The 27,585-nt window shown below is 41.3% G+C and overlaps 1 long non-coding RNA gene across 7 annotated transcripts; it reads left to right on the top strand.

Moving 5' to 3' along the window:
* The first annotated feature begins 21 nt into the window (after positions 1 to 21).
* On the top strand, positions 22 to 22,290 carry LOC133383699 (uncharacterized). Of its 7 annotated transcripts, none has more exons than XR_009762383.1 (6): positions 22 to 250; positions 9,115 to 9,187; positions 17,313 to 17,410; positions 19,711 to 19,742; positions 19,927 to 20,044; positions 21,128 to 22,290. It is a non-coding gene; the product is annotated as an uncharacterized LOC133383699 (long non-coding RNA). The 7 variants fall into 7 exon arrangements; XR_009762381.1 differs by having other exon boundaries at positions 19,707 to 19,742; XR_009762382.1 differs by having other exon boundaries at positions 17,796 to 19,742.
* The last annotated feature ends 5,295 nt before the right edge of the window (positions 22,291 to 27,585 follow it).

The raw sequence follows: 27,585 nt of genomic DNA, 5'->3' as shown, positions 1-27,585 counted from the left end.
GGTAATTGACAGGTGGGTGAAGATTGCGGAGCCGCGGCGGATCGTTCCAAGCGGGTGCAGAGGGAAAAGGAAGGAGAGCCGATAGCGGCAGCCTTTTTCTTTCCCTTTTGCAAGCAATGGGGCAAAGAAATCGAGGTTCGATGACATCCTGTTGATTTCAAATTCCAGGGAAGAAGCCGCGTACTGCTGTAACAGAGAGACATGCAGAGGCTGACAGATATATTGCGGAATTATAAGCCAACCGATGAAGGTTTGTGCTAGAGGTGCAACCCGCTAAACTCGTTTACACTCTCTCTCTCTCTCTAGCGGGGTCTCTGTTTACAAATGCAGCCATGTAGAGCAAACCCATATTAATTTTGATGGGACTTATTCCCAGGCAAATATGCAGGGTTGCAGCCTTACAGTGCAGTATTAAAATATGTCAACAGAAAGTCCCATAGAGTTAAATGAGGCTTTTCTTCAAGTAAGCAGGCATAGGATAACACCTCTTCGGCTGCAATCTGGTACACACTTACCTGGGAGTAAGTCCCATTGAACCCAATGGAGCTTACTTCAGAGTAGACATGTATTGGACTGCAGCCTTATTTGCTAAAGTCTTTAGTGTGTCAAAAGGCTTTGCATTTCTGAACCCATCATACATTTAAAGCACATGTTCCCCTCCAAATAATCCTGGGAACTGTAGTTTGCTAAGGGTGCTTGGAATTGTAGCTTTGTGAGACGTAAACTGGAGTTCCCAGGATTTGGGGGGAGAGTGGCTTAAATGTATGGTATGTACTCAGTTGTTCCTCCTTCAATATAAACCATCAACACAAACCAAATACAATATTAAATATATATTGATATCTGTACTGGAACTGAGTACTAGTGATATAACCCCTTCTACTTCTATCACACCTCTCAGCTCAATGCATCTGAGCCCCCTGGCTTTTGCCCAGAAGTTCATCCTGGCTCTCACACAGAGCCCAAAGAAACTTACAGGAAGGATGAGGAAATACGTCAATTTCAATTTCTCTCATTTTTTTCAATCTTGTTCAATTCTCTGCATTCCTACATCAGTTTGTGGTGTTTTTTTAAGTCCTCATGAAAATCATTGGTGGTTTTGTAGTAATTTCTTCTACTATAAACATTTTTACATGTAATTTTCCCTAATATACATATTTTGAAAAGCAATTTCCCTAATATAATGCATCTTTGTATGTTAGTTTCACTAATATATGCATTCATATGCATAATTTACCATAGTACAGTGGTTCCTAACCTGGGGGCCGTGACAGCAAAGTAATCCAGAGGGGGCAATGAACAGTAAAGAAATGAATTATTTATTGTTATTATTTTAAAAAGACTTCCCGCCCTGAACGCTGTCTGCTCCCCACTGCTGCTGCAGATGACATCTCCCCCTTGCTCCAAACGAGAGGGGAGGACTTTTGCTGAAGGGCCAGAGCATCCTTCAGGTGTGCCGAGGGCAGGCATCTGCCTATAAAACACATGGCAGACGTCAAAGGAGGCTGAGGGTGGATCTACCAGGAAGAAGAGGGGATTACTATCACAGACTCCCATTTTCTTGCACTGCTGTTGCTGATGATGCCCTTACTCAGAACGAGAGGAGGGGGCTTTTTGTGAAGCAAAAAGAAACAAGGCTGCAAGGAAAGGCTGCTTTCCTCCTTCCTTCCTGGCAGCCAGTCTGCTTGCCTTTCTTGGCTCCTGATTCACTGCCATCTCCTTTTAAAAAATTATTCTGATTTGCAAGGCTGCCCATATCTTGCCTTCGTCCCAGAAGGAGCCAATGAGCAGTGAGGAAGTTCAGGACTTGCTCGCCCCCCATCTCTGAGGCTAAGTGTGTGTGTGCCAGTGTCCCCCCTTTCTTCCACCAACAATCCACCCCTCCAGTCTCTGTCTCCAATATGTTGCAACAGTTGAGGGCTTCCCCCCTCCCATATGCACAAATGCATGCCTGCCTGCAGATGCTTGCAAGGGCAGATGTGTTTGTGTGTGTGCATGCACTGATCTGTCTTCTGTTCCGCTTTCATTCCCCAAGCGCATGCTAACCAAGTCATCAGTTCTGATGAACACCCCAAAGCCTGAAAGCACTAACACCCCTAACTCAATCTATTCACCCTTTTGTCTTCACCTTTAGCATCCCCACCACTACCACATTTCTTTCTTTCTTTCTTTCTTTCTTTCTTTCTTTCTTTCTTTCTTTCTTTCTTTCTTTCTTTCTTTCTTTCTTTCTTTCTTTCTTTCTTTCTTTCTTTCTTTCTTTGTCATTATTATTATTATTATTATTATTATTATTAATTTGTTTTTTAAAAGCTCAGCAGGCTGGCTGAAGCTAGGGTTCACATACTGCAGCTGAAATGTATTTGTTTAATTATTCTTGCATTTATATCCCACCTTTCCTCCACATTGCTCAAGGTGGTGCACATAGTCCCCCCCTTCCAATTTTATCCTTACACCAACCCTGTGAGATAGGTCAGGCTGAGAGACTGTGTCTGGCTCAAGGTCACCCAGTGGGCTTCATGGCTGGATAGGGATTTGACCTGGATCTTAGTCCAACACTGTAACTCACTGATGTTGGGAGACAGGACTGTACATCTTCAGATTATGGGGTGGGGGATACCAATCTGATGAACCTTTGTAATAAGAAAGGAAAGCAATTCCTCCCCATCTGCAGGGAGCTTTTTATGGAGAGGGATATTTCGAGATGTGATTCTGTGACACAACATTTTTTCACTTAACAGAGGCTAAAATTACAGTTAGCTTGGGGGTCATGAAATGTTTTGAGCTTATAAAGGGGGTCCTGTAATCATAAAGTTTGGGAACCACTGCCATAGTATATGCATTTTTGTAGAAATTACTTGGGTGGAGAACTGCACTGTACAATTCAGATAAGTGAATTTTGAAGGATAGCTGTGTTTTGGTTCACATATTGTTTCAGAAAATGCTAATTGAATTGAATCTCTCCCCCATCCCTACTCACAGGACACCCCAAAAGGTCTCATAACAAAGAACCAAGGACTGCTTCTATGGTCCGTGCACTGATACAACACTATGATATCAAAACATGAGATCCACATATTTTTTAAAATGATTACCAAGTGCCAAGGCCTGTGGCCTAAACAATCCATAGAATTCTGACTGACAGGTGGGTGCTGAGTAATAGACAACAGGGCAGGACCCATGTGACACTTTGAGGACTGCTGAAGTGTTTCTTTTCTTTCTAAAATCTTATCTTTCCAAGCGTGCTCATTTCAGAGAAAGTATACCAGGCCTCAGGTTGGTCCCAGTGGAGGTGTGGAAGAGTAATTTCTTAATCAATTATAGCACATGCTTTATGAAAGAGGTGAATGGTTAGAAGATATTTTTTTTGACAGTACATCAATGAATCACACATTTCACTGTTCTTGCTTGTTAAAATGCTGAATTAAATTACTGCAGATAGTAAAAATGGTCTGTCTAGGGAAAGTTTTACAAATTCTGTGCTGGCCCCCAAATCAGTGATATTTCTGCTATCACAGTTTCTTGTTTTTTTTAACATTTCAAATTAGGTTGTACACAGCTAATTTCTTTCAAATCAAGAGACAGGGAAGCCATTTACTGCAGAGGTTGGAAGGGCAGCCTACCTCACCTCTATTCAGGCATTCTATTTCTCTGTTTAAACAACATGGGTGGGGAGCGAGCAAGGACAAATGTGCTGATTCCATGACCACCCCAGACACAATCTCTTTTCACAAGTTGTAGTGGAGGCAGCTTCTTCAGTGGGGAGCCCTTACTACTCTAATGAGCTCCCTGTATGATGTAGAACCTTGATTCTGTATTGCCCATATAAACGGAAAGATTTCCTACTTCACAAGGTATTCCTTCAGCTCATGAAGGGTCACGGGAACGGTGTGGGTTTGTGAGGGAGAGATGGAGCTACCATGCTCATCCTTGCTCCCCCCCTTGCATGTTGATTAAACACCTAAGGAAAATGCATGAGTAGGTTTTCTATGGTTAAATTCTAGAAGTAAGTTTATACAGCCATGAGAATCCATCCCCCTCTTGAACTTTTTATTGTCAGTGGTCTCATAATTTGTTGAAATGAATCAGCCATGTTCACAGAGTACCTGTAATCCTATTATTGACCTTACTGCATACTCTGACCTTCATCTTCTGCAGTTTAAAAGTTAAAAAAATGCATGGCTATTTTTTAGTTTAAGAAAATTAACATTGAAGGCTATGATAGCACAGGCATGCTCAGTAATAACCAACTGTCAGTGTTCTAAAAGCCAGACAGCTGTTTCACTTGGCTAATCAAAGGGCCACACCCATTCCAGACATTTATTCCACTTTAAACGATCATGGCTCCCCCCCCCCCAAATCCTGGGAAGTACAGATTGTGAAGGGTGCTGAGAGTTGTTAGGATACTCCTGTTCCCGACAGAGATCCCGTGAACAGGGTGATTTAACAGTCAGCCCCTCTTCCCACAGAAATTTGGAGATTGTAGCTCTGTGAGGGGAATAGGAGGTCTCTTAACAACTGAAACACTCTTCATGTCCACTGGAGACTATTCTGCAGAATAGTCAGTGTAATTATTCCACAATTGTTTCTGGAGGAGTTTTTTAAAGTGTATGTTGAGCAAAGTGTTGCTGTACTCGCATTATACAGCACAAGAGTGGCTGTATACTATAGCCAGTGTGGATTTTTCACATTCTGAAATGTTAAATAGAAAATACCCCCCATGCCATTCTGATGATTCCCATAAGCTCATTTCAAAACAAAACTTTACAAAATTTATAGTCCTGAACTCAGACAACAACCCTCTCAATTTTCATGGTGATAAACAAAACAGTCAGAAAGAATAAAGAGTTCAAAGTCTAAAGAGAGAGAGAAAAAACCCAGACCCCCTTTGGACATTTTTTCTGTCAGAGTTCTCATAATCTGTTGAAATTCATTAAAAATCAGCCATGTTCATAGAGTACCTGTAATCCTGTTACTGACCTTGCCCCATTCTCTGACCTTCATCTTCTGCAGTTTAAAAGTAAAAAAAGAATCCTGGCTGATTTTTAATTAATTTAATAAATGTTGCATTGAACTGAATGATAATGTCAGGCATGCTCAGTAAGAACCAACAGTCAGTGTTCTAAAAGCCAGAGTCCCAGCTGCTGGGCTTATCTAATCAGGGGGGCACACCCACACCAGACCTTGATTTCACATAAGGCAGTCATGGCTTCCCTCAGAGAATCCTGGGAAGTGTAATTTGTGAAGGGTGCTGAGAGGAGACTCCTATTTTCCTGAGAGAGCTCCAGTGGCCAGACTGGTTTAACAGTCAGCTGCTCTGACTGAAGCTCTGTGAGGGGAACAGGGCATCTCCTAGCAACTCTCAGCATCCTTCACTAACTACACTTCCCAGGATTCTTTGAGAGAAGCCATGAGTGTTCAAAGTGAAATAAAGGCCTGGTGTGGATGTGGCCAGGGACAGCTTTGGTTTAAATTTGGGTGAGAGGCTACATGTGCCTGCTGTAGAATAAAAAGATGGGGAAAACCTTGAAAAAGAATGATACTGTTCACAATGTTTTCCTTTTGGAAAGGAAAGAGACTTCCCTCTGCCCAGTGCCCACCCAACCGATCTCCTCCCCTCCCCCTCCTCCTACCCTCTCTGTCCTTTACCCGGGTCAGTGTTGGACTACAACCTGGGAGACCAGGGTTCTAATCCCCACATAGCCATGAAGCTACCTGGGTGACCTTGGGCCAGCCACTGCCTCTCAACCTCAGAGGAAGGCAGTGGTAAAACCACCTCTGAATACCATTTACCATGAAAACCCTATTCATAGGGTCGCCATAAGTCGGGATCAACTTGAAAACAGTCCATTTCCATTTTCAAACATGATTGCACAGAAAAAAATCCCATTAAACTCAAAAAGTATGCAACTGATCAAACCCGCCCTCCCTTCTCCTCCCTCTTATCCTCTCCCTCTTGCCCCTTCTCTCCCCTCCTACTCCAATCCCCTCCCCCTCCAATCCCCTCCTTCCCCCTCTCCATGGTCAGTTTTATCTATTTAAGCATGATTGCACAGGAGTAAATCCCATTGAACTCAGTAAGGGGCTGATGGGAGTTGTAGTTCAAAAAAGTAACTTTTCCAAGCTCTGGTGGTGATGAAATGCCTTGTTCTACCATTTTACTACAGTAAATTTGTTATTACTAGCTAATATACATTTGCCAGTTATGAAGGAGTTGGAGTCGGTACATTTCTACCGACTCTGACTCCACCCAAAATTGCTTCCAACTCCACGACTCCGACTCCGACTCCACAGCCCTGGTAACAAGAACACCAACAAACATACAAAAATGTAATTCTCCATCTTTGGAGATGGCAGGTATTGCCACCACTCACCATATACTCAGAGGCACATATTACCAAATTCTTCCAAGCTACACAGGAAGAGGATTGGACTGTGAAAGACGAACCCAAATTGTGTTTGCATTTTGACAAATCCAGTCCAATATCTCAGAGAGGAGGTCAAGTCTCCTGCTCCCCTGGTGCATTCACTATAGCTGCCCAATTTCCCTGCTTTTTAAAGTTTGATAGAAATATCTGTTGGCTATAGGTACATTCTTAAACCGCAAGGTTTTTTGCCTATTGGTGAATATTCATAGAAACAGAAGCAAAATAAAATAATTACCATAGGAAATTAAAATTGCAAAGTAAATCAAACATGTTTAAAGTGAATATCTGAACTATATCAACTGTAGTGGTTAGAGTGTTGGACTATGACCTGGGAGACCAGGGTTCAAATCTCCACACAGCTATGAAGCTCACTGGATGACCTTGGGCCAGTCACTGTCTTTCAGCCTCAGAGGAAGGCAATGGTAAACTACTTCTGAATACCGCTTACCATAGGGTCGCCATAAGTCTGAATCGACTTGAAGGCAGTCCATTTCCATTTCCAATATTGTTGCTTTGTCTCTGCTAAAACAAGGTCAGCAAAGCACATCTTGCTTCTGTTATTTGGGCTGACTGCCAGTGTTGTCATCAGTCATCATATGAGGCACGTGTTATCAAATTCTTCCACACTACACAGGAAATGGATTGGACTGTGAAAGACCAACCCAACTTGTGCTTGCATTTTGACCAATTTTGTAGGGCAGTACATTATCTCAGAGTGGACGTCAGGTCTCCTGCTCCACTGATGCATTCATTATACCTGCCCAATTTCCCTGCTTTTTAAAGCTTGATAGAAATATCTGTTGGCTATTGATACATTCTTAAATTGCAAGAGTTTTTTTGCCTATTAGTGATTATGATTTCTAAGGCATAATTCACACATGCATGTTCATAACTTGATTACATACGTTGAATTACTGGTAGCTGAATGGGTGAACTGACTGCACTAGAAAGCATTGCATGTGAAGACTGAGAAGATGTCAAAGTTCTGTCTGCAGTTGTATTTTTTATTGTAATTATGTTTATGCCAACTTTCAGTTTTATTCCCACAGTGGTTTACAAAAAGAGTAAAACATTTATTGCCTTTAGCTTACCCTTTCTTCAACAATTCCCAAATCCGGAGGCAAAGCAAGGTGGCTTGGAGGGATTTTTTCAGAGTCAAAGTGGAATCTGTATGAGGCAGTATAAGTCGAAGTGGGGACCCCTGTAGCACTATGTGGTGCTTTGGCAATCCAGACATTTTAAAAAAATGAATCCCTTTTTGTTCTTCCCACCCTAAAATGAAATTTAAAGGTGCCTAGCACAAAAAACCCCTAGTTCTGTTGTCTGCAAGTTGGCAGGCTTCTTACCCAGGGGCACCACTCACATGCCTGCAATTTTCAAGCCAGTTGCCCACAAAACCCTGAACTATGGCCCTACCCATAACTGTGAATGAAACAAGATATGCAGGTATAGTGAGGCAGGACCAGAAAATAAACAGATCCTGAGCCTAGACTTTCCTGCTAGGTTACAAAGGCAGGTAAGACACAGACTTCAGGGACAGAAAGTATTGACAGGCATATATAATGAACAACAAGATATACAGCAGCAGAAGGGCTGCTATTAGAATTCAGGGACTCCAAACTCAAGGGCAGGCAAAGCTCTTTTTTCAACAACAGTCAATCATTGTGCTCTGCAGGTGAGAGCCTCCTGCAGATACCTTCTTGTCAGGAGGTCCATTCCGCACAACATAGGAAGCGGACCTTTAGTGTAGTGGCAACTACCCTTGGGAATTCCCTCCCCTTCAATATTAAACAGGCACCATCTCCGTTACCTTTTCAGCGCCTACTGAAGAACTTCCTCTTTCAACAAACCTTTTAAGTTGAGACCTTATCCCAGTCTGCGTCTGTACTGGAATTGCTTTTTAATATGTTTTTAAAGCTTTTTTTTAAAAAAAATGTTTTTAAAGATGTTTTAATATATTTTAAAGTCTGTTATGGTATTTTAAACTGTTTTTAGTGCTTTTGTTTGCTGCCCTGGGCTCCTACTGGGAGGAAGGATGGGACATAAATCTAATAAATAAATAAAATTAATAAATAAACATCAGAGTTGCATAGGGCAACACATGAAAAGGGTAAGGAAGACAGAGGAAGCAAAAGAAGAGTATGGGCAAGGGACCAGGAGCCCAACACTAAGCAAGGAATACCATACCACAATGTTATAATAAGGTAATTTTAGATGTTTGGCTTACTGGTCTAATGCAAGTGGGGCTCTTTAGATGGATTATGTCACTGACTTGAAAATGTGGTAAGCCAGCCCTACTGCATATAGGGACCCTTCTGCTGATTCTTATGAAGGGGGCAGGATTTCCTCCCCAAGCTCTGCCCTGATGGCATCACTACCCTGAAGGTCCCCCCCCCCCATCAAATGAAAAGACGAGCAATCAGTAACATAATCCAGTTTTCTAGTGCTTGCCCAAGTACATTCAGGCATTAACGAAGTTTGGCTTGAACATGCAGGTAAACTCTCAAAAACATCAAAGGGCCCTGATTGGAGATTAGTGTTGATCTTGAGAAGCCCATGGCTTCTTAGTAAGTGGCAACGGGTCTGGATTACATGGCCACAGGCTCTGCAGTGGCATCTAGTGGCTACAGTGGCAACTTTTGTTTTGCTATCTAGGTTAGCTTTGAATAATGCTGTCTCTTCTATCTAGGACATGAAAATGTGTGAAAGAATTCCCCAATACTGGGAGGCATAGAATCTGCATTCATTCCTTCAGAGTACAGGTGGGTGGAAGAGAATTTTGTTGACCGGCAGTAACACTCTTTAAACCGTATAACTAAATTTGTATGGCAGAAAAGTTATTTCATTGCCTCCGAAGGTGGGGAGTACAGTGGCTGCTATCACAGGAATACAGTAAACTGTCATATATAATGTCAGACCATTGGTCCCATCTAGTTCAACATTGCCTACACTGACTGGCAGTTTCTCTCCGAAGTTCGTGGCAGAGATTTTTCCCAGTCCCGCCTAGAGATTACAGGGATTGAAACAGGAAACATTTGCATGCAAACCTCAGAACCCCTTAGCAGTGTATGTACTGCAGTCAAAGTAATAAAAATGACATAGCCACTAAGGCTAACCTTTTTCATGGAAAATGTATGAGAGAGGAAAACCTCAGAAACAGAGGAATGGGTATGTCTCAAAACATTGCTATGTCTTTTTATATCTAGCAGTTGAAGTTTCTGTGCCTCCGATTAGGCTGAAGCAAATTAGCATAGAAAAAAACTATCTCAAAATCAGGGACCTCAGCTTTTTTATGGAACAAGTTCTACTTCCTTAACAACTGTGTCTCAGTCAGAAGTCAATAGGTGAAGGCTTTTGCTGCATGAAGATACAATAAGAGGGGAAATCTGACTTACCCATACAAAGAGGACCCTGAAAGTGGTAGCTATGCTAGATGTAATCCTTTGAGGATGATTAGAGTGGTGGTGGAGAACCTGTGCTCTTCCAAGCCACCTGTGGCCTAATCCCATGTAACTTTCAGGTCCCTACACACCCACTTTGAGCTCTCTTGATGCTGTAGGCCCATTCTTTGCTGTCAGTCTCAGGGTTCAGTCTACGGCTGTGGGCAGGTACATGAAGAACAAACGAGAGAGGAAGAGGCTGACGTTACAGTGGCCTCATAGGGTCATGCTGTGCTTGCATACTACAGTGCTTATGAATTCTGGCTGTGTGGAGGCTTTGGCAGTTTCAAGGGACAAGATGATGACATCCTGTTTCAACTCTTCAATTGGGGAGGGTTTGTATGGAAGAAGGGTGGATTTGTATTCAAGAAGCCACCCAGCCAAAATCATGACTCCAAGCGAGAGGAGGAAACAGTGGTAAATGTAAGACAGAAGCGCACCATTTATTTCACATCCTCCCATCTTCCAAAAACGTGCTCAGAGCAAGTGCTTTCATGCCATTGCCCCACCCACCTGCCCTGCCCTGCCCTGCCAACCCTAAGAGAGAGAAGGGGTTGGCAGAGAGAGAGAGGGAAAGGGGTAGGGGGAGAGAAGAGTGTGTCTGCCACTGGTTCTGGCACCACCCACCCACTGATGCAATCCCCAATCAGTTTTCCTGTGGATCAACAGTCCTTCATAAAAAATGTGGGTCCATGCCCTTGGATTAGAGAGCAGAATTATGCAGGAGAAATTCTCCTTCCATTACATGTCGTCAAAACTCGTCTCCTAGTACTTCTAAAGTTTGTTACTACATTACTAATCATATGCTGCTATCATATGCTGCTGCAATCCAGCAAGGGTAAGCAGGTTTTTTTTTTAAAGTCCTCCTCAACTACAGCCCTGCCATGTAGCAGGTGAAGTAACTTGCTTCAGACAACACCATAAGAGGGGAATGATAGATGGAGGCAAGGACTGGTGTCTGAATGGTACAGCAAGGTATTTTAAAGTGCTTGCTCTAAAGCGCTGGAGGAGGGAGATATAATTTGTGCTCTGTTTCAGGCAGCAAAATGTCTTGGGCTAGTCCTTCCTCAAGAAGTTCCAGCTGCATTATTTTTTTTCCAGCAGAATCAATTTCTACCTTGGAACAACACCAAAATATTGATAAGCAAGTGCAGCCAAAAATGTTCTTTTTTTAAAAAAATGATTTTTTAACATAACAGAATAATAAATACAAAACACAGTGGGGGTGGGAGGCTCATCAGACATCCTGAGACTGTTTCCATCAATTCTCCAAATAAATAATGCTCTTAAATCTAAATTTCATCAACCTTTTGCTATTTTCTAATAGCATTCATATCAAGCTCTTACATCAGCTTTTGTAATGTTGATGCCATTTTCTGTCAGCTAAGTAATCTGTTCCTGCAGTTGTAAACTGGATCCCTGTTCTTTCAGATGCTTTGAATGTAACAGGTTCATCCGTTCTGTTTGACTTTAGATGATGACAACAAAAACTGGACTTTAAACACAGGGCAAGCATAAATATCAGGCCTACTCAAGGGCAGTATGAACCATGTTCTTGTTTTGTGCAAACATGTAAAATGCTTATCAGAAAGGCACAAGAGTCTGATTTCTGGTTACCCTTCACACAAACACACACACTTCACATTAGTACTGGTAGAGGGGATTAGTACTGAAAACTTGTTGTAAAATGTATTTGTTATGTTTTACAGATTTTGCTACTGAATGGTGTCATGGAATCTGAATCTGTTTTTCTTCTACACTTCAGATATTTAATTTTATCCATACATCTGAAGAAAATAGCCACAGAAAACAATAAATCTGATGCTTCCAGCAAAAGCAGGACTGCAGTCCTTATTTGCACACAAATACAAACTAAAATTATTCCAATTGTTTTGTCAAGCTGTGAATTCAGTTGTCTTGCAGTGATCAGACAGGATTTACAATCGGCTATTTCAGCTGGGTTTTGCAGTATTTGTCAAGGTAGTTTAGCTTTTCAATAGCCGAGGTCTTTTTTTAATACCCATTTACAATACTTCTACTTAGGAATTAGAGATACAATCCTGCCATCACACAGACATTCTTTAAAGTCACTTGACTGCATACAGACATACCTTCAGGCCAGATATTTCTGCTGTGGGGTGACCTCTGCTTTCTTTGCTCCTGTAATGATATGACTGCAACCCAGTGCTGTTTCCCTTCCCACTCCCCTCATCCTATGATTCACTCCGGCTTCCTGCCTTATGATTTTCTTTCCCAAGACACCTGCATGTTTTTTCCTGCTGAAATGTTTGCTTGGCGCATTAAGATTTGTACAGTTTGTTTTACACTTTAAAAAACTTTCTTTCCCTAAGAAGAGGGGTTGGGGGAGGTGGCATCATGACTGGCACAAGAGCCATTCCATCAGTACTGTGCACAGGCCAGTTTCCAGTAGTACTGAGATGGGAGAGATGTAAGTTTATGTTATGGCCAAGTCAATCTATCTTCTGCTAAAAAAGAACAGATTTTCCTCTGACTTCAGACTAAGGGAAAGGTACAGCATGTACTGTCACAAGCGGGTACAGGATTATGGATATCACTCAGTCTGTAGATACTGTAGCACTAGCTGTATATAGGGATGGGTAAATCTTGTCAATTTTGGTTTGTCTCAGTTTCTCATTTCCAATCTCAAGTTCATTTCTCCACAGTTTGCTTTTTAAAAAAAGTCAAATCCTCATGAAGATTCATCAATATTTTAGTGCGAATTTTTCATTATACACATTTTGTATGCAATTTTGCCTAATATACAATTTTTTTACAAAGCATTTCCTCTAATATAATGCATTTTTGTATATTACTTTACCCTAGTATATGCACTTTGGTGTACATTACTTTTCTGGAGAATTGCATTGCAAACTTCAGAGAAGTGTGAATTTTGAAAGATGGCTGTGTTTCAGTTTGCATCTTATTTTGGAAAGAGTGGATTTTTTAGGTTCGCTTTTAAATGTGAACTAAATTGAATGTCTCCCTAGTCCCCAGTACTACATTACATTCCTAGTGATATATAAGTACATTCAGATTACAGTCTAGGCCTGGGCATCAGCTTTAATGCAGGGATCAGACTATGCTGGTCCACTAGGGTAAATAGGACAGTGCCCCACCAACCTTAGCCTGCCCTTAGCTTACTGTTGGCCTTTCTGCCTTCTGCCCAGCCACCACTGGGAGGGATACACAATAACCCTGCATCCCAAAATGCAAATGGGTCTGGACCTTTTTTGTGCAGAAAGGATCTACACAAATATTGTGTAGGGAGAGTGGGACTACATGGCACTTGCATACCTGTATTCTCCAGTGCTTATATTTCCTGTCTAGTTATGCCTTAAAGCAGATGGATCCTAATTATTCTTAATCAGCAAGGCTCTTTCATCTATATCTTATATAAAAAGCTAGGAGGGATTATCAGAAGCAGCAAAACTGCTTTACTCCTTTCCACGCTCTCAACAACACCCTTCAAGTATTTGATTACATGATGTTAGCAAGTAGTGGGGATGAAATTATTTTTCAGCTTTGTCTGTTTCATAGAGGAAGAGTGCTCCATTACAACTCTCTCTCTCTCTCTCTGTCTCATATGAACTTATAAATTTAACATCTTATGCTTGCAAGATTGAAAAGGTTAAAATATTTGACCATGTTGTGTGACTAAATAGTGCAGCTGTTTTCTGGCTGCATCTCTCAACCACAGGCATGGGCTGGCCCTGCAGATGTTGCTGAACTCAACTCCCATCATCCCTGGCCATTGGCTATGCTTGCTGGGACTGATGGGATTTGTAGTTCAGCAACATCTGGAGGGCCAAAGGTTCCCTACAACTGCTCAACAGCCTTTAAAAAATAAGTAGGGCAGCCTTTGTCAAGCCAGGGCCCTCCAAATGTGCTGGCTGGGGCTGATGGTAGTTGTAGTCCAAAACCATCTGAAGGGTGCCAGGTGGTAAAGGCTGAAGTAGGGAAATATTGGAGAATCTCCATGTGACATTGGCTACTTCATGTTCTTGCTGTCCTGTCCGTCAGCGCATATTTTGCATCAAACAGAACTAAACAGGATTCTTTTCAGTCATTTTTATGAACAAATCTCAGTAAGCGATATTTTTCTGGGAGGTTTGATTATGGACTTCTGAGAGTGGACCACTGAGCGATGAAGAACCATGACTTTGTCAGTATATAATGCAACAGATACACAAAGCTTTCTGTGGTCCACTCCAGATTCAAACCACTGCCTCTAAATGGTACTATCTTAAGCCCCTTCACAATACATAGACCTCTTCATTTGAGGAATTCCCCCTAATTAGACTTTATAAAATCCTTAGAACAAGAAGAGAAATAAGTTTATGGTAGCCTGAAAGCAGATAAGAATTCCAGCTTTCTGACCTAGATGCCTGGAGTGACAGCAAAGTGAAATAAATGGTCAGGTCACTGCCCCCTCCTTGTATCAGTTTGCCTTCATATGCAATAAATGATGTGTGATCATAGTAAGTAGTCAGGGAGTTGGCTTTGGCAAGCAGGTTCTCTGCCCCTGCCCACGCACCCCTTTCACTTCTTAATGCTGGTGCAATGGCTTTGAGCCATGGTAAGGCATCCTCCCATCTGTCAGAAGCCTCATTTTATATGCACTGGCTACTACTGAGAGCAGAATAAACCTGGTTAAAAGTATCCATGTGTGGGATATATCTTGTGACAGCAAAGTAATTAGGTAAGTGGGTGGCAGCTGCAACTAGTTCCACCATTTAATTGGCATGAGGAACTCATGTTGCCACCTTTTCTGGGCAGAAAAAGCAGGCATAAGAATTAAGGAGCAATACTGAATGCTAACCAGCAAGCTTTACTTCTGGGCAACCTCCATTCATTACCAGAGGGATCCCAAATCTCACTGAAAATACTAGAGGCTGTGCACCACCAATCTTGTGATATTCACACCCTTTGTTTCTGATGTTCTAATGGGATTATGACCATGGGTTGGATCCCTGCTTGTTCTCAGTGGAGTTCTGCCCCCATGATGCTCTGCTGGAGGAAGGGGAGGTGATTTCCTTCCACTCCTTCAATTCCCCTTCCCCCCTGTGCCATCTGAATAACTGCTTTGGAGGGTGAGGGAATCCTCAAAGGCAGCATGGGAGACATTGCTGGTGGCTGTAGGTGGCCAGGGGAATCAGTGAAAATTGTCATTATTATCCAAAGTTATCGTTTTTAATTTACTCTAGTCTCCTTGGGAACTCCAGCATGATGTTTTCTTTTCTTTTGTGGATTAAGCAAATGGAAGACAGATTTTCTGTTTGTTCACTTGTTACCAGGCTTCTCTAATTAAAAATGACTGGTGCTGGCTTACTGCCAGCTTGAGGTACTACTGAAGAGATTATCACATCCTAAATTTTGTAGCAACAGAGTGAGGGGAGATGTAGATGACATGCATATTTGATTTTTATTTCCATTTCTTTCTTGAGGTGTGCTGGCATCCACATAATATAACCACATGTTTATTTCTTTGTCTACTATAATGAGGCAGTCATTGTACTGTCTTATGTTTTTGCATTAACAGTGAAATACTACACATATCTACTAATCTCAAAAGTAAGGTTACATCCACACCATACATTTAAAGCACTCTTATACCAGTCTTATCCCCATGAAATCCTGGGCGCTGTAGTTTGTTAAGGATGCTGGTAATTGTAGCTTGTGTGAGGGGTCTCCTAACTAGGGCTGTCCACAGACACACACACCCATCTGCCCCGTGGCTCCAATCCAGGGGGATACCAGGCCAACCTGCCTGGGTCGGCCCAGAGACCACCCACCCTGGCTGAGAGCCCCTTCCAAATAAGTTTGTGGGTAGGGCTCATGTTGAATTAGGGTTTAAAAAAACTAATTAAACATATGGTGGGAAGCGGGAGGGGTCTCCCAACCGAGAGTAGGGTTAATTTATCAGTTACAGTGGTGTTTTGCAAAAGAGCATTGTGGAGGAGGGAGCAATCTTGGGGGATGGTGTTTTCCCAAGGAAAGCCCTTTGCAAAAGAGCATCCCCCAAGATTGTTCCCCTGGCTCTGGAGCAGAGGTAGAGATCCTTCGCAATGTTGTTTTGCCTTTGCTGTTACAAAACAGCACCCGCATCCTTGGAGAATCGCTGCCTCCGCTCATCAGGCAGGAAGCAGAGCAGCAGCTCTGTACCCTGACAATCCTTTGTGATTGTCACAAACCGCTTTGTGAGATCCTTCCGAACAGCGGTATAGAAATGCCTGAAATAAATAAATAAATCCTGGGTTGCTCTGGGTCATCAAATCTGACCCATAGTGATACATGGCTATCAGAACCACACTCAGCCAAGGCCCAAAAACATCAGAATGGGCCCAATTTGGTTTGGGCCTTGTCTGAATCCAGTGCACAGCCCTACTCCTAACAACTCTCAGCTCCCTTAAGAAACTACAGTTCCTAAGATTTTTTAGGGAAAACCATGACTGTTAAAATGGTATAATAGTGAGTTAAATGTATGGTGTGGATATGACCCCTCCCACTGAGTTCAGTGGGGCTTACTACCAGGAGGTGGGTATAGGGTTGCAACCTAAATGGTTGAAATGGAACCTAATTAGTGATGCTGTGATGATAACTGCAGATTAATTCATTGAGCAAATGGGTTCTTCAGTCAAAGACAATCCAAGAAACTGAGTTTTTCAGTCCAGGATGATATACTATAAAATTCTATTTTAAATGAAATCTGCCTGCAGAGGTCTGAGTCCTTTGAAGGGGCCCACATGAGGACTGCATACACAACCACTGTACTTTTCATGGACAGTTTCCAATGAAGTAGTTCTGTTAGTGCAAGGATTTCTGCTTGTGCAGTGGAACTTTTCATTCCCTCTCTTCTCCTCATGCTCTCCCTGCCCTTAACAAATCTGCTCTGGAAGTTTGGGGGGAATCCAGAACAGATTTAGGGGGCACATAGAGGGTGCACAGGGAGAGCAGAGAGAAGGGAAGTTCCATTGTGCAACCAGAGATTCTTGCGCTAACAGGACTACTTTGTTGGATACCACCTCATGACTGCAGCATTATTATTATTTTCAGCCACTAGGATCACATTATGGCTATCTATACAGAATCCAGGTAGGTATCAGTTCACACAAACATGAGACTAAGATTACCTTACAAGCTCCTGAAGAACTCACATGGGGGGCACAGAGAAGTATGAATCAGTTCTATGACAATTGTCTAAGGAGGCAGCAGGGATTCCATTGAGGGCACAGAACGGTACAAACTCCAACAGTGTGATACTTACCCTATTTTATTCTTCCTCCTCCACCTGTACTACAGCTGACAACAAGCATTTCTTCAGTTCTTCAACTCAGAAAAAACACAAGAAAGCTATCTACAATAGCACCATCTGCTGAATTCTAAGAATGGTATCTGTATTTATTGAATTTTCTCTCCCCTGTCACAGAAAAGCTGACACTATTATAACCCCTGTTCCATGCAAGTAGACGGGGCTGATGCAATTAAAACACATTGTGAAAGCTGTAGAATCCACATCGTGGTCAGGTGAGAGTACCGTTGGAAGGTTTCAGCCTGCCTGATTATGGTGAATAGCTTCAAGTTAGAATTCAGTGGTTCAAAGTCTATGAAGACTCAGAAATGGCTCATTACTGAGGGCTGATGCTGGTGCTGAGCTGTTCCTTGTTCTGTCAATAGGGGATAAATGCAGCAGTATCTTAATAAGGTCTGCTGCATACCTGATGGCCACCTACTGTGAGATATGCCATATGAGCATCTGGTAGCATACTTGCTAGTGTCTGAGCAGTTGAAAGCTGAAGGGGGTGAAAAGGCACTTATTTGAGTTACAATTCACATTGCTAAAACAGCAGCAGGTGACATGAAGAAGAAGAATAGGGTGTCTAACCACCTCACCTTTACTTCTGAAATGCAGATTAAAACCCATAGAACACCAGTCAATGTGCTTGGTGAACTGAAGGATTTACTGTACAGAACAACCCCCCCTTCAAAAACAGCATAATATGATGGCAACTCTATTGGCAAAACACTATTAAAACTGCATGTAAGCAAGGCCTTATTTTGCACAAGTTTAAATTCCTCTAGAACAGGACCATTTTAATGTTATGTTGACTTAAAAACTGCAGCACAAATCTCTGGCTAAGAGCTTCGGTATGGGATTGGTCTGAACTTTGAGTGCTAAAATGGTTGTCTCAGTTCATATGTCAGCCCTAAAAGGACTTCAGTCCAGGTTGGCCTACCATTTTGCTGGATTCAGGGTGATGCAAGGGTATCACTGTTCACTTTAACCCACTATTCACTTCAATCTAAAGGGCTCCCCAACCTTCCAAATTCAAAGGAATGGCTATAAGTCATGATGGCTGAATACCACCCCCAAGATCAGAGGCAGCTTACCTCTGAATATCAGCCACTGGAATCCAGGCACTCTTAGAGGAAACAGATTTTCTAGATCCATTTCAATCTGGATTCAAGCCTGAGTTTGGTACAGAAACTGCCTTGGTTGCCCTGTACAATGACCTGTGCCGGGAGAAAGACTCAGGGATTGTGACTCTGTTGATCCTCCTTGACCTTTTAGCGCCTTTCGATACCATAAACCACCGTATCCTTCTGGGGCGACCATCTGAGTTGAGTGTTGGGGGCACCGCACTGCAATGGTTCCATTCTTACTTGCATGGCTGGCTGCAGAAGATGGTTTATTTATTTATTTATTATTTGGTTTATATCCCACCTTTCCTCCCCGTAGGAGCCCAGGGCAGCAAACAAAAGCAACGTTGCCTGACTCCGTGGTTGCTCCAGTATGGGGTCCTACAGGGGTCAGTTCTGTCCCCCATGTTGTTTAACATCTACATGAAACGCTGAGTGGGATCATATGGAGTTTTGGAGTGTGTTATCAATGTCATCAATATGCTGATGACATGCAGCTCCATTTCTCCTTGTCATCTTCTGCAGATGAGGCAGTGCTTGACTGTGATAATGGACTGGACAAGGGCCAATAAACTGGAGCTTAATCCAAACAAGACTGAGATGCTGTTGGTGGGTGGTTCCTCTGACCAGCTAAGTGGTGGGCGGCCTGCTCTAGATGGGGTCACACTTGCTCTGAAGGAGCAGGTTTGTAGTTTGAGGGGCTCTCCTGGATCCATTGCTGCTGCTTGAGGTGCAGGTGGCCTCAGTGGTGTGGAGTGCCTTACATCAGCTTAGGTTGATGGCCCAACTGCAACCCTATCTGGACAGGTATAACCTGGCTACAGTAATCTATGCTCTGGTAATTTCAAGGTTGGATTATTGCAATGCACTTTACGTGGGGCTGCCTTTGAAAACAGTTTGGACACTTCAGTTGGTCCAGAATGTGGCTGCCTGATTGTTGATGGGTTCAATGCGAACAGAGCATATAACACCAATCCTGTTCCAGTTACACTGGTGGCCTCTATGTTTCTGAGCCCAAATCAAAGTTCTGGTTTGACCTATAAAGCCCTTTATGGCTCAGGACCCCAATATCTTCTGGAATGCCTCCCCAATATGAACCTGCCCAGACCCTTATGTTTTCTTCTGAGGGTCTTCTTTGTTGGAGTAAACAAATATTGCATGGTCACTTTAAGGGATATTTGGGGAATATCCCATGTACCTGTTTACCATGATGTAACTTCCTAATCGGTGGGGTTTAGTCACCTGACTTCCTCCTCCTTTGTCCTGGAGGATTTTTGAATATTCTTCATTGCTGATCTTTCTGCCATTGAGAGAGGCTGCATGGCACAGATGCTTTCTCTAAGAGCATCAATACTAAACCACCAAGATGGACTGAGACTTCTATATTTTTCTTTCTTCTAAGCTAGAGCCTATCTTCTTCTGAACATGTGAAGAGGTTGTGAGTATATATTCTTTTTCTTTTACCTAAAGGATTGTGTCTGTTGTTATTTATATAGAGAAAGGTGGGGCTGGTTTACATTCTCACTCTGCTGCTTGTGTTTTTATATCTCTGCTAAGAAATAGGACCAACCAAATTAGTTCCTATTTCTGTGTGTATTTTTCTAATACCGAACATTCTTTAGGTCCCTCCTCTGAGGGTGGTGATAAGAGAGAGGGCCTTTTCCATTGTGGCTCTCTATCCGTGGAATACGATCCTCACTGAGGTTCACATGACACCGTCACTGACATCTTCAGCACCAGGTACAGACTTATCTTTTCTCCCATCAAGCAAAGACAAGGCTGTACACACACACTGTCAGGAACACAAGACCTTTTGCATGCTCTGTCACTGAACTGTGGCCGTTTCCCTTACTGCCCATCCTTCTCTATCTCCAAGAACCACAACAAACACAGTCTATTCCATGCATTGTATTGTATTACAGCATTGCACCTGCACATATCCTATTCTCCACAGCTCATGGAAAATCTGTATGGAGAAGGCTTTGGACAAATACAGGCATTGCATGAGCTGTGGGTTATGCTTGCCATACATTTCTGGTTTAATCTGGCATTCTGACTGGTGCATCTGCGCAGCCCTGACCTTGCTGCCACTTTGCCCCTCTCCCTCCCTGTAAGTGGCACTGATGCTGCTGTTGAGAGGTTGTTGTAGCAATTCTGCCCCATCAGGCTGCTCCTGGAGAACAGTGTGAAGATGACAGCCCTGCTGCAGGGTAAAGGCTGAGGAGTCAGGAGGAGTGTGATAAGTGTGAGGAGAAACTGATCTAGAAAGAAGTATGAGAGAGAGAGGGAGGAGCACTGAATACATGGTGCAAAATGATGTTGAAGCTCAGTCAGGAACTGTTCTCTGTGACCATTAGTCACTCCAACTTTGTCAACCACAACCAGCACGGCCAATGGTCAAGGATGATGGGAGTCTAGTAATATCTGGAAGTCCACAGGTTTCCCAATCCTGATTTAGAGCTTTATGTGTGTATAAGTAAAAAATTAAAGGTGAAGGTGTGTGTGTGTGTGTGTGTGAAATACATAGGTTGAAAGGGAGATAGTAGTTTGCTATTTTAATTTGACCTATTATGAATCCATTCCTATAACACAATCAAAGCCAGACTTTTTCAGCCATTACAGCTAGCACATATTCATGGAAATTATTTCTCTGAGTCCAGTCCGTTAGTAAGACTTGTATGCAGCTATCATATAAAACACACACAATTGGTTTAAACTTCTGAATGGATCCCTCAAAAGTTTGGGTTTTTAAAAAAAGATTTGGGTGGGTTTTAAAAATGATAATAATAATAAAATTGCATTTTCTCTTTTTAATTTCCAAAGGAAGAAGTCATCTGGAATTTTTAAAAAATTGAACCTGGATGACACCAGGAAAGTTCCAGGCCAAACTCTAATGAAATGTCAGCACAGTATGAAGACAAGAAAACGGGGATGAACTTGATGATTTCCACTTGCTTTTTAAACAATTAGCACTCATTTATTTATTTATAGTTATCATTTTGGCTGTTCTCAGCAACAGTAACTTGGATGACTTGTCTGCTCCTCCCTGCATGAAAAATGAAGTTTGAAAGAACGTTCATTACCTTCATGGTATGTGTTGACTCGGTTGATTCTTCATCTGCCAAAGGGTATACCCTGGCTTCTGTCTCATCTAGAGACTTCTGGTAAGAAAAGTAATTGATCAAATTACCTCGCCTGTAATCCCACACAGACTGCTTGCTACCACAGCTTGTTAACCTTCTACACAAACAGTTTATTTAGCTTTCAGAATGACATCATGAAAATCACCTCCAATACATCAAATGGATATGAAAAGAAACCCAGATTCAATCTGCCTCAAAGCTATGTTATTTTAAAGATTAAAATTTAGGCTTTTAGTGCATAGTTAGTGAGTTTAGTGTACAATTTCTATTCTGTTTTTTGTTTGTTAGTAATGCTTTATTTCCTGCAGTTTTGAAACAGACAACCATGCCAATTCAACCTCCCAAGTGCAAACTAAAGGGTGTAATCTAGCCAAAGTTAAGTGCTTAACCAACTCTGTCTTATCCTAACCTCTATTTTCTTGTTTGGAAGAGGGTGGACCTTTGATTATTTGGAGCGACTCAGGTATGTTTCCATGTTATGGTGACAGACAATGTCATCCATTCTCTTCCTATGTACCTGGCCTGGTCTCATGTGAAGCAGGCAGTCCAGAGATATCTTCCTCATGACCAAATTTACATACTTCCATTGTGGGGCAAAATTAAGAATCTGGACATGTTTGAAATGTTTGACTTTCCCTCCAGGAAACACGGCAAGGGAATTATGAGTCACTCACATTCTATGTTGCCATTCTGGGTAAAAGACTTTTCAAATAGGAACATTTACCTGTTTCATGGACCTTACTGACAATACCTATTTTATGTACCAAGAGATGCCATTTTTGAAAAGTTGCTGCTTAGGGTCTGTGAACATGTCAGTGTTTTCTTTTAAAAATATGTACTGTGCTCTTGTTATGTCCTCTTTTAATTTTTTTGTTCAACAGTCGTTTCTGTTGTCAGAACATCCCTGGTGAAAATATTACAGGTTTATCAGCTATAAAAATAGCTATTTGCCATAGTCAAGTAGAAATTCCCAAGGTTAAAAACTCTCTCTTAGCCAAAAAGTGACTGGTTGTGTTTAAAAACAAAACAAATAACTTGGGGAATGAGCAGCCTCTACTTTCTGCCGTTGATGGATATGATCACACCAATTGATCTTGTGTCTTGTGCTTTGGTGCATAGGTGCGGCTTCCTAATCCATCTAAAATTTGTTGTGATGAATGCCTCAGTCCTATAATGTAGGGGTGTACAGTGGTTGTGTTTGGAGCCGAATAACAAAGTGGGGTGATTTGGGGTGGTAATCCAATGAGTAAAGCACAATGTTGATTATCCTCCCCCAGTCAGATCAGGTGGCCCACGAAGCTTTATATCATTCTGTTGCTCTATTTTGTTTTGTTTTAAAATGCATGGATACAGATAAAAGGCAAATCTTGGGGCCTGCACAAACTCCTATTATAATGTCAGCTCAGAATTTAGTCCTATTGTGTTCATTGGAGCTTACTTCCAGGTAAGTAGGTATAGGATTGTTGCCAAAGAGTGCATTCCTAACCATGTCTACTCAGAAGTAACTCAAGACTCCTGGACTGTGGCTTATGAATGCAAGGATGAAAGTATTAGCTCAAGGCTATACACTGCTTGTAACCTGAATGTTAAGGACATATGCTAGATATGGCAGTAGCAACAGCACCATTTATTTATCTTTAAATGTTTGACACTGACTGATCTGCAGCCGTTCTAATTGTAAAATAACATTTCAAAAAGCAACTATCAATCATTTATAAAATGCAGATTTAAAAAAGCATATTGAAAAGAAAAATTCTGCATACCAGATTAAAATGCCCTTTAAATGAAGTTTTGCCCCTTTTTTTTAGCTGAATAGTAATATTGGAGTGGATCTTAACTACACAGGAAGAGGTGCCATAGGGTCACAACCACGAAAGATGAAGCTCTGCTTTGAGCTTCCACCAACTTAACCTCCTGTGTAGATGCGATTACCAGTAGTGTAGTGGCAAATTCAGAAGTGCAAGGCCCCTTCATAATCGTCACAGCCATGACCCATCCCCCTTTTTTACTGCTGGGTTGAGAATGAGATCCTTGTTAATGCCTTTTCTCATAACAACAGATGTCCCTAGGAGCCACTAAGCATGAAAGAGGAGAGTTAGCTACTGAGAAGAGTCTTCTCAATGGCTGACTCACCTCCTTTCACTCTGATTGGCTCCAATCAACAGGAAAGGACAAGGAAGCATGTTAGAAGACCCTTCTCAGTGGCTAACACACTCTCCTATCATGCTGATTGGCTCGCAGGATGCTGGAGACACAAGGACCCTGCTGGGACCCTGCTCCCCCAAAAGTAAAGGGTCTAACACCCCTGAGATCCCAGACGACTACACCCCTGGCAATTACAAATATGAGTGTTCCAGCAGACCTTAATGGGAGGCTGGGCTCATAAAAGGGAGACACCCTAGAGATTCAAAAGGGAGACACTATAAAGTATGCAGGAAACAGCGAGGACATCATTACAGGTTTGGGATTCCCCGCAAGAATTTAAATTTCTGCTCTGGGCTCGTTTGGGAGAAAAGGTAGGATATACATCATCATCATCATCAAAGAAACAAACCCAGTATATTTTAAGAGCTGCTTATTTATTTAATCATAAGACTAATAAAAACTATAGCACTATTATCGGTATAGGTCAAACAGTTCCCCTCTTTTTTTAATTAAATGATTTGTGCTTTTGATATGCGTAGGGAGTACATTAGCTCATTTACAGCACAATCCTAGGCAGTGTCAGCTTCAGGTTTTGGACAATACATCATTAACGGGTTCTCTGTCTCATTGAGTTTACCTGCTCATTGCGGCAGGTTCAGGGGGCTCATCGATGGGCCTGCTGCCCTCAGCAGATATCTAACCATGCCAATCCTTGACACCAAGCTTGATCCTAGGCATGCTTACTCAGAGTCAGAAGTAAGTCCCACTGAGTTCAATGGGACTTACTCCCATATAAGTGTGTATATAGGATTGAAACTTTAAGTGTTTTTTAAACAATAGCTACTCAGCTCAGCACATAGAAATAATGAACTTGCTGGAAAGATTATTCTCCAGAGAAATAATCGTATGTGATTCAAAATGTTGGTTAGGTGTTCTTAAATCACACTTCTGGCACCTGGGTCATTCAGTGCTTTCTAGATGAGAAGCAGCACCATGCAAAGGAATATAAAGCAGGGCAAAAAATATAGTCAATGAAAAATTCATCTAGAACACAGTAAAACAGTCCAATCCAGAATTAAATAGGATTTAAGCTGATTTAGTTTGCTCGTGTGAAGTACAAGTATTTCTAGAATTTTTAAACCTCCAACAGATAATTTCTTCCCTTCATCCAATGGAATATAGGTGAACTGTTCTCCTCTGAACACAGTATGAGTGCCTTCCACTTTAGTTTTATGTTTAAACGATATAAAGTTATAGTCCAAAACAAAATGTTGTGAGTTCATCAACATATGATGCATCATACTTTAGTTGGCTTTAAATCCACCATAGCTTTGTCCAGGAACTAATATCCTCCAAGAAATTCTTCCTAAAATTAAAAATGAGGTAACACAGACTTCTCCGTTACCAACAGTATGCTGTTTTATGCATTCTTGCAGTCAATAACTTATTCTAGGTATTAAATCTGTCACATTCCTTTTACTTGGACCAGTGCAGAAGAATTTATAGCAGGAGACCCAGATATGACCCAGCAATTTGAAAACACATCAGAGATATGAATTCAATTAGTTTCTGTCCAAATGCTGACACATATACTCTGTATCAATATGTGACATCTGAACAAGTCATATTTAATACCAAACTCAAAATGATGGCAAAAATGAAAACATGGGTATTACTTAACACTCACTTTCTGATCACAATTCATTCTTGAAAAAAGTATGTCAATCTGTCCTGTTTTATTTAGATGCCAAGATTTAATATTATTTGAAATGTCTGGCCAGAGAACAGAAATGTTGCTCTTTTTTTTCCAATCTGACCCCCCCTCACTCTGCACCTACAGATTTAACAACAAAAGCAATGAAAATACAAATCAGTTTGCAATAGAAAAACAATTCTCAACAACTTATTACACAATAAATGCTGCAGATTTTTTTAAAGTATGCATGGAAACTGCATTCTTTAATAGAATGTGCTTATCAGAAATGGTATTTTCACTGGTTGTTAGAGGCAAATTTTTCTTCCTTTGTAGAGTGTCAAAGTTGCTGCTATGTATGAAAGTCATCTACAAGTTACAGGATGTTGCTCAGTAATGATTCTTTAAAATTGCCGCCCTGGGCTCCTTTGAGAGGAAGGGCAAGATATACATTTTAAAAAATAAAATAAAAAACTGGAGGGGAGAATAATGATCCTAGTCATTGTGTTAGAAACAGCTAGTAGTAGAGGTTTGGTAGTCAGAGACAGAACAATAACAAAAACTAGAAATGCAGAGTCCATAGGCTTCAAGAGCAGACAGAATTGTCTGAAGAGATGAAGAGAGGAGAAACTGTTGAGACTATTTTGTGTATGGTTTTTATTGCATTGTATTTTGAAATCACTTTGAGGTGTTTCATAGCAAGTGATGAATAAACAACATAAACAAATAAATGTACAAGTGCTATGTAATGTTTGTTCCAAACATGCAAGAATTTGATCCTTTAGTGTGGCAGCACCCACTCTTTGGAGCTCCCTACTCCCTACAGAATCAGATACCTTCATGGAATTGGTTTTGCCACCTGCTAAAAACTTTTTCATTCCAGCAAGGTTACCCAGACATGTAATTTTAGCATACATTTTTAACATGAGATTGTAGTAAATATATTTTTAATAATAAGCATATATTCAACATCTGCTACAACCAAAATGCAAACAATAAAACTGATAATAATAACATACTACTAATAATGAAAAATTAACTGAACAAATAATCTTGTCTCATGTGTTGATGGTAAGTATTCCAGTAATTAAGAAAAGGAGACCAACACTCAATTAATAGATTATTATTGCTTTCTCCTTGTCTTCTCCCAACCAGATTTGTTAATTCATCCATCGCAGTTTATATATAAGCATTTCAATTTCCACCATATAGAACGCCAAGTCCAATGCTTGCATTTTTTAGCCTACAAAACCTTTGCGGCAATGAGGAGATAACACAACAGTAACTTAACCGTGTCAATTATATCCAAATTTATTATATTTAATAAGGCTATGGTTGGAGTTGGTCTGATTATAATCCCAGTCATCTCAGATATGCAGTGAAAGATCTGACTCCAGAATGATTTAGCAAAAAACAAACAAACAATACCACAGTTCTACCACATATGTATCAGATGGACATTTGGTTCTTTACATTTCTAGAATTTTTGATAATTCACTGAGTAAATTTGATTCAGTCCTGCTTGTGTAAGATACCATCTCAATGAGACCTTATATTGATATTGTCGAATAGACAGGCTCAGAAAAGTATTGTCAACAATACCTATTCAAGCTCTGCAACAAAGATGTTGCAATATTTCCATACCCATTACTCTTTCCCAATATTCTTTAGATTTTAGACTAGTAGGTTTTATTTCTGACAATAACTTATCGTTAATAAATAACAAGCCTTTACTTTTTGAAAGAGTTATTTTCCCCATGGGGTCTCTTGTCATGTCTCAAGTCTCAGACCTAACTGGGTTGACAGAAAGTGCCTAATCTGGAACAACTGATACCCTGAAGGTCGTCATCCATTACTAAGTCCTGAAGAAGGCTTTAAAATGTCTGGATTGTCATCTGACCTCCTTAGTATTCTAAGTTTAATAATGTTTTGCTAGAACTCCATGTTTAGCCCGTTGGGAGTAAAGCACCAACACATGTTACCAGTGACCTGGACCAGCGAAGGGTGATAGACAAACAGGCAATCTGTTTTTCTCTCTGCTGATCCCTCCTCTAAAGTGTTGTTGTTTTTGCAGGCTTTGCTCCTCCCTTCTCTTCCTGTCTTTATTCTCAGTCAGTTAGTAATGCAGGCCACATGGCTGCTTCAGCACATGTGACTTTACCTCTTTGTAGTAATAACCCTTAAGTTTCTTTATTCTTTCAACTACCACTCTTAACAGAGCAGCTATTTCTGCACTCGCTGCAACTCTCTCTGTCTCTCACTCACATACTTACTCACTCACACACACACACACACACACA

Source organism: Rhineura floridana, chromosome 1 (assembly GCF_030035675.1).
Source record: "Rhineura floridana isolate rRhiFlo1 chromosome 1, rRhiFlo1.hap2, whole genome shotgun sequence".
Lineage (NCBI taxonomy): Eukaryota > Metazoa > Chordata > Lepidosauria > Squamata > Rhineuridae > Rhineura > Rhineura floridana.
This window is presented reverse-complemented; position numbering and strand designations above follow the sequence as displayed.